Source organism: Lupinus angustifolius, unplaced genomic scaffold (assembly GCF_001865875.1).
Source record: "Lupinus angustifolius cultivar Tanjil unplaced genomic scaffold, LupAngTanjil_v1.0 Scaffold_569, whole genome shotgun sequence".
In the NCBI taxonomy this organism is placed as follows: domain Eukaryota; kingdom Viridiplantae; phylum Streptophyta; class Magnoliopsida; order Fabales; family Fabaceae; genus Lupinus; species Lupinus angustifolius.
The window spans coordinates 56,502-65,397 of NW_017727906.1; positions in this window are offsets into that span (position 1 = coordinate 56,502).

The window sequence follows — 8,896 nt, forward strand, 5'->3', positions numbered from 1 at the left end:
ATGGCTTAAAAATAATATATTTGATTTGATTTGATTATGATAATAAATGGATTTATTTTATATTTATTTCTTGATTTATTTTCGATTACTTAATTTCACGTCATACTCATTATGGATATAAATTGGAGACAATGCTCATCATGTATATATTTTTTGATAATGAATTGTGTTTAATTTATTTCAAAACATGTTGAAAAGTTCACTAAAATATAACATAATAGAGGTTGACACTGTTTTTTAAACTTATATATTTTTATTTTCTCATTTGGGTGTGTTTCAAAATGTTATCTTTTATTTTGTCTGAGAAATATAATTAATGTCTTTCATTGAAGTTCAGTACTTTTATTGATAAAAATGTAATCCTTTTATAAAATTTGACTTGTATTAGTAATATGGGTGAAACATGTGATCTTAATAATGCGAATGTACAGGTAACATGTGTGTTTTACCTATACAAATGTGCGATTAATATATGTATTCTTAGCAATGTGAATGTGCGAGTAACATATGTGTTTGAACCATTAAAATGCATGAGTCACATGTTTGTTCTTAACAATATGAATACACAGATAACATGTATGTTCTTAATCATGTGAATGCACATATAATATGTACATTCTAACCATGCGGCAAAAATTACGACCCGTGCAAATGCACGGGTAACTTGCTAGTTATATAACAAAAAAAACTCTTGTCATGTAGCAAGAGACACATGTCAATACCTTACGCAAAAAGGACACATGTTAATACTTTATGCAAAGTTTTCTCTCTAAAAGTTTCTCACCTCTTAGTGTACAACCTCACACATAAGATGAAAAACTCTATTTGCTATTTGTTTCAATTTAACATAATCAGCCATAATTTTTCATATTTGTTTTCTATTCTTTCATATTTTTCTCTCACGTTTCATTCTACAACATAGAATTCTCTCTCTCTCACTCCCTTGTTTCATATTTTGGTTCGTATTCCTTTTCCATTTCATTTCAAAAGATTCTTTTGGTAGTGACTAAAGATATATGTTATCAAGCATATAATTCTCTCTCTATTTATCACTCCAACATTTCATCACTTTTCTTATCTTCCACTAATTTTTCTTATCTACTATATAACAAAAAAACTATTGTCACGTCAGTAAGACACATATGTCAATACCTTATGCAAAATTTTCTCTCTCAAAGTTTCATACCTCTTAGTGTGAAACCTCACACATAAGATGAAAAACTCTATTTTCTATTTGTTTCAATTTAACATAATAATCCATTATTTTCCACATTTTTTTTCTATTTTGTCATATTTTTTTTTCTATTTTGTCATATTTTTCTCTCACATTTCATTCCAAAGTATAGAATTCTCTCTTTCTTTTTCACTCACTCATTTCATTACTTTTCTTATCTTCCACAATTTTTTTCTCTTCTTTGTTCGTATTCTTCTTCCATTTCATTTCAAAAGATTCTTTTGGTAGGACCAAAGATGTATGTCATCAAGCATAAAATTCTCTCTCTATTTATCACTCCTTCATTTTATCACTTTTCTTATCTTCCACCAAATTTTCTTATATATACTATATAACAAAAAAACTCTTGACACATTAGCAAGAGACACATGTCAATACCTTATGCAAAAGAGACACATGTCAATACCTTATGCAAAATTATCTCTCTAAAAGTTTCCTACCTCTAGGTGTGCAACCTCACACATAAGATGAAAAACTATATTTGCTATTTGTTTCAGTTTAACATAATAACCCATTATTTTTCACATTTGTTTTCTACTGTTTCATATTTCTCTCTCACATTTCATTCTAAAGCATAAAATTCTATCTCTCTTTTTCACTCCATCATTTCATCATTTTTCTTATCTTCCACCAATTTATTTCTTTTCTTGGTTCGTATTCTTCTTCCATTTCAACCAAAGATGTATGTTATCAAGCGTTGAATTCTCTCTCTCTCTCTCTATTTATCACTCCCTCATTTCATCACTTTTCTTATCTTCCACCAATTTTTCTCTTCTTGGTTCGTAGTCTTCTTCCATTTCATTTCAAAAGATTCTTTTGTTAGTGACCAAAGATATATGTTACCATTTGAAAGTATTTTTTTTGTTGCTAGAATGTTTTATAGTTAACTTTACAGTGGTTCTATGAATGTTTATAGTTAATTTTCTCTAATGACATGGACGATGATGAGAGTTGTATTCGATATGTCTCTTATTGTTGGTTTACCCTTGAAACATTATTGTAGGTTAGTTTTCTTTATATTTGTACATATATAATTTTGTTCGTAGAATTTTCTACTCAAAATATTCATTATTTTAACAAATAATATATGGATTGTGTTGAAACCAGGTTGTAATATAAGTGTTGAAAATGGCGCCGACAACGATAGATGATACAAAGGAAGAGAAAAGTTAATAGTCCGTGACAATTTGGTATTTTGATCATTTTCCTTTCAATTTGTAAACAAATAATTGTTTAAAAGTAAGCACTAGACAATGTATTATATGTTCTCCTACCTAAACTATAGCAATAAATTGTATGTGTCTTTATAGTCATTTTGATATTATTTTAGAAAATGATTTTTACCTTACAAAATCATCCACTAACTTTAAATTTAAACTTTACATTTTGTAATAATATCATATTTATTGTGTTTAATGTCGTTTTGTGATGTATAATAATTTGTATATTGATGTAAGAGTATATTTTTTTATTGCACTGTTTAGGTTTTTATTCTATTGTATTTAAGACTTTCAATTTGATCGACTAGAAAATTCATTCAAGACTACAAGTGTAATAAAATCAAATCTTCTAAGATGGAAAATTATGTAATTTAAGGTATGTTATTATTTAAGGATAGAGATTTTATGCAGTGTGCAAAATTGCTTAATTAATATTTTCACTACGTTATAAAACATTTATTTGTCAGTTATGGTATTTTAAAATCTATTTAATATAAAATCGGTAAAACACTTAAAAACTTAACTTCTTTTATACTCATAGTTACTAGACATCCATTATATTACGAAACATAAATGTGTAGTCGTTACAATATATAATATTAAAGTACAGCCATTATATTACGTTATATAATATTATAGTGCAATCATCATAATATTTGAATTGTAATAGTGTAATAATATATTTTTATAAAATTTGAATTGTAATGGTAGAATATGTAACCAACAAAATTTATAAATTTTAATATATATGTTTGTTGGTCATTTTTGTTATTTTAAAATTTATTTAATATAAAATCAATAAAATGCTTAGCAAGTTAACTACTTCCATATCCACAGTTACAATTCATCCATTACATTAAAAAAATATAAATGTGTAGTCGTCACGATATATAATATTAAAACACAATCATTATATTACGTTATTATATAATATTAAAGTGCAATCATTATAAATGAGAATTGTAACAGTGTAATAATATATTTTCACAAAATTCGAATTGTAAAAAACGAATTCTAACTGTAGAATTGTAACCAACAAACTTTATAAATTTTAATATATATGTTTGTGATTTTAAATTTTCCAATATTAGTTCTGAAAGTGACCAGCTATATTTTAACTAATAAATGATTTGATATTTTAATCTTAACATTGAATAACAATCTTCGGAAAATGACTAATTCAAATATTAGTACAATTCCAATCAAAGTTATTACTAATTCATTAATTTTGGACAATGTTCATTATAAATATAAATTTATAATCATTTATTGTTTAATTATATAATAGGTAATAATAAATATTTATAAATCATAACAAATATGTATTCTTTAATTTTAGACAATACTCATTATCGATATATTTTGTTTAGAATTTAGATTTGATTCTAATATTGCAATGTCACTTTTGCAGTATTCAAATAGTAACAATAAGAAATATAATAGAAAAATAATTTGATTCTAATATAAGAAATGTCACTATTGAGAGTAGTAATAATAATAGTTTTCGAATTTTATTTGTTTGCAGTTATTTTAGAGTCAAATAATAATAATGTCCTTTTGAAATTAATCTTATTTTATAGTCAAATAATAATGAGTTATAAATTTATTGATAATTTTTTAATTAATATGATAATGATGTGTTTCTCAATACTTTATAAAGTCTTATGCCCTCCATCTTCAAACGGAATAATATAAAGTATAACGAGATCTTTTTCTATCTTTATCCTGTAGATAAAATCAACCACAAAAAATAGAATAGTAACCTTAAGAAAATGACTAATCCAAATATTAATACCATTTCAATCAAGGTTATTTTTTATTCCTTAATTTTAGACAAGCTCATTATAGATGAGTTTATAATCATTTGTTGTTTAATTCTAAAATAACTAATAAGAAATATGTATAACTCATAACATATATCTATTCTAAATAATAGAAATAGAACTCAATAATAACATAGATGGAGAAACTAAATTTAAATAATGAAAGTATTAAGTCAAATATGTATACTATAAAAGTTATAGTTTATTAGAAAAATAATATAAACATAATAATAACTTTCACATGTAAATATTTATTTATTAACATTATTGATATTAAAATTAATTTTAAATATTCATATTTATGATTTTATAAATTCATAATATTAAAAATATTAAATTGTATAAAACATAATGAGCCACAATCTAAAATAAAGATACTAATAATATTATTTTTATTAAAGTTAGTGAATACCATAATTGTGATAAAGATAATAATAATGTATCCATTGAGGATAATATTCTTCCGAATAAAGAAATGAAACTTCAATTTTTGAAGGTAATTTTTTTGTGATAAAGTCTTTACAAAAATCATACTGTATCATTGACCCTTATAGGAAAAAACAATATGTTTTTGCTTATAAGAAGGTCATATCTTTGATTTGATTTAATTGTGATAATGAAATTGATTCTTCTAAATTTATTATATTATAAACAATCGTAAGATATACAAAGTTGTATGCATTGTAACACATATTTGATTTATATTTTATTTGAATTATTTCTGATTCCTTAATTTAGGCAATGCTCATTATATATATATTTAGAGTTTAGATGTGATTCTAATATTGAAATGTTATTTTTTAAAATCTATTAACTATTTAAGAGAAGATGTCCTCCCACATCATTATTGGATACGTGTCACGCTCTCCTTGCATGTCTTGGTTACCCAAATAATCTTGGGTCCATTGATGTTAATTGCTTGAGGATCTCGTCCCTTAGTGATTCACATATAATTTCCATCTAGAACGTCATGCATTCTAATCTTACATGTACTCAAAGTATGACAATGCAATCCACAATAAAAGCTAGTAGGGGATTTAAGATATGACATTTTCAAAACATCTACCCGTTTCTTGTGAACTGTATTCTTTTCATGCATATATCCAAACCGGATCTAATCCCAATATTTTTACATGTAGTAAGTAAGTTGTTTAATTTGTGACTACTAGTTGTGAATTTAGCAACTATGTCCTTTAAGATATTGTTTTCTTTTTCCAAGAAGGTGCAATTTTCACAAGTAGATATCACTTTTAACTTAGTAGTACAATTACATGAAGAGTTAACATATTTAGTATCTAAGGTTTCATTTTGAAGCTCATCAATAAAACTTTGCAATTCACAAATTTTATTTCCATGTTCTAAAATCAACCTTTTTCTATCCGCATACGTTTTAGCTAACTTTTTTAGTTCTTCATGCATTTCAACATAAGCATCATAAAGTATATCATACGTGGGAAAAGTATCAGAATTTGAACTAGAATCGGAAGAGTTTACCTCACTAGACTGATCTTGCTCACTTACTTTGTAAGAATTTAGCTTTGAGCCATTAGACAAAGCTTGTTTGATTCTTCATCTTTCGAGATGGTTGTTGAGATTTGATGAGTGTGAAATTATACTATATTTGCATTGCATTTAACTTTCATTTTAGGACATAATTAAGACTTTAGGATTGTTTTTAACTTCTCTTTCTCTTTGTTCGGGTTGAGCGGATGTTTTTGGCTATGTTGTGCAGTTTGGATGGATTAAAGCCAAAAAAGAGTAGAGATTGGGTGCAAGAAGATGGAATTCAATGTTGAGGCATGCAAAGACCAATTGAAGGGCCAAAAGAAGTCACAGATGTTATATTATATTCGTACTTTTTATATTTGTTTTATTGGGACATGGTTTCATCATTTATGTCGGAATCGGACTCATCATCATAAATTTTCTCTTTTTGCCTTCTTGAATGTAATTTTGTTACTTTGAAAGAGATTCCTTTGATGTTCTCATTCGTTTTCTCATTGAGTGTCAAACGTCTTAACTCTATCTCGTGTTCTTGAAGTTTGCCAAATAGTGTAGTGAGTGTCATTTGGTCCAAGTCCTTTGACTCCATGATGGCTGTCACCTTGGGTTTTCATTTCTTGTCAAGACATCTGAACACTTTATTCGTTAGTTCATGTTTGGAAAATGATTTATCTAATGCAATGAGATGGTTAATAATGTGAGTAAATTGCTTTTGCATATGAGAAATAGACTCATGTGGAAAAATGCGAATTAACTCATACTCATGTATCAAAGTATTTAATCTAGACTACTTGACCTCACTAGTGCCTTCGTGGATTACTTCTATAGTGTCCCATATATCTTTGGCACTATTGCTGAGAAATCCTAAAGAAATCATCGTATGAAAGTGCAGAGGTAATAATATTTTTTCTTTCAAATCAAGCTACACTTTTATCTTTTCCTCGTTGGTGAAGAGACGTTTTGGTTTCTCCTTCCACCATGTATAGTGGAACGAAAGGTCCATATTCTATGACATCCCAAATATTCGTATCAATGGCCTCAATAAAGATCCTCATTCGGATTTTCTAGTAGGCGTACCCCTGCCACTGAAAACCGGAGGGCAGTTGATGGATGCGTCATCGCCGCCAAAAGGGTTAGAAGAGCCCATGGCAAAAGTGCCTAGGATTAACAATCTAAGCGGTTAAGCTAGCACGATCATACTAGCTCTGATACCACTTGTTGGGTCCCACAGAGCTCTATAACTCATCTAGAGGGGGGTGAATAGGTGATATGGTACAAAATTACCGTTGATCGATTAACAAACAGAGTTTACAAATTTCCTTACTATTTTAATCGGTTAACAGCAGAAATAATCGATTAACTCGTTATGCAAAGAATCGATTAACTAAAGAACCTAATCGATTATTCACTTCTTAATCTTTGAAAAACAATTTTCTTTCATCTCCAAGATTACCAAGATTCAACTAAACTTATATGCACTCTTATACATGATTGCGAACAGTAAATGCACATGATAGATATGCAAGTAACTCAGAATAATATTCATGTCAAGTTAGGTAAATCAAGTAATACAGAAATGTAAAGAGTTAAGGGCTAAGAAGAATGAGACACGACTTTTATCTTTGTTCGTTTCTGGGTCCACTTGCAAACTATATCCAGACATCCCTTTTTGATCTTGGTAGATTTTCTTCACTATGGAAATTAATTATTCATACAATCATACTTCCAATACAAGCAACAAGAACTCCCTTCTCGGATCTGTTGAGCCCTAACTCGGTTTGACCACTCCACTCGCCCACTCGGATGCTAACACCTTTCACGATTCTGGCCCAGTCGCTTTCTCGCTCTATCCAAGACTTCCTGTCCTCGTGAAGCGAACTCCCTAACTGATGACAACCTCTTAGGGCTGCCTTTGTTTTAGGTTCATCTTAAGCTTGAAAGTTTGGAGCTTTTTAATTCAAATTCAGTTTTATTGTGAGTGGTGATTTTTGGGTAAATTTTAGGTTGATTTGTTTATGGTATTTGAAAAGAAATGGCTAGGACACCCACAGTTTCAATTCTGTTTAGGGAAGTGGAAAAGGAATGAAGGGTGGAAGGCGCCACAAGCTAGATTACTTGATAAGCCTATGATATTCACCACAAGGAAGGATCATTGATAAGAATGGAGACGCCACACTAAGAGGGTGATGAGTCTTAGAACAACACAAGAATTAGGGTTCTTGAAAATTTCAGAATGTTGGCCACGACCAAGGTAGGGTCTAGGAGAAAAATTCTCAACTAAAAACTCAATTTTTAATCCAAAATAAAACTTAATTCGTTAATGAAAATAACTTCAGTACATATAGAGTGTGGCTGGCCAAAAAGGGCTCCACATAAAATGCCAAAAAAATAAATATTTGAAAATTAAAAATAAAAGACTAAGTTCTAAACAATAAAATCCATGCTTTGATCTTCTTTGGCTGAATTCTTGTTGCCTGATTGTCCAATGTAAACTTGATTTATGTTTCTAAGAAATAAAGTGTCCCAACAAAGATAAACTTTCAAAAACAACGTATCCATGGATTTGGACATAGTAATAATAAATATAGGATACATAACCATCAACCCACATGTACATATTGTAAAACCATGGGCATACACAAAATACTTGCATAATTAGAAAATATGATGTACCCATAGGTCATTATAGATGAGTTGAGAAAGTTACTAACCATGTAGGACCCAAAGAATATTGGGTATCTAATAAAACTTAACTTGTTTTGAAGGATAATTTGAGAGCCGCCTGCAACTTATGGTACATGGACATCGGCTGCTCAAAGCACACGACGAGCGATAGAAATAAGTTCTCTGTCCTTACTCCAAGGGACAAAGGCTATGTCACATATGGTGATAACAACAAAGGAAAAATACTTGGAGTTTGTAGAATTGGCAAGCCACCCTCAATAATTATAGAAGGTGTATTGTATGTTGAAGGACTCAATCACAACCTACTAAGCATAAGTCAATTATGTGACAGAGGCTTTCATGTGGCATTCTACATGGATAATTGCATCATCGAATCTAAGAATTCTTAAAACTCTAAACTCATTGGTAAAAGGATAAATAATATATATATA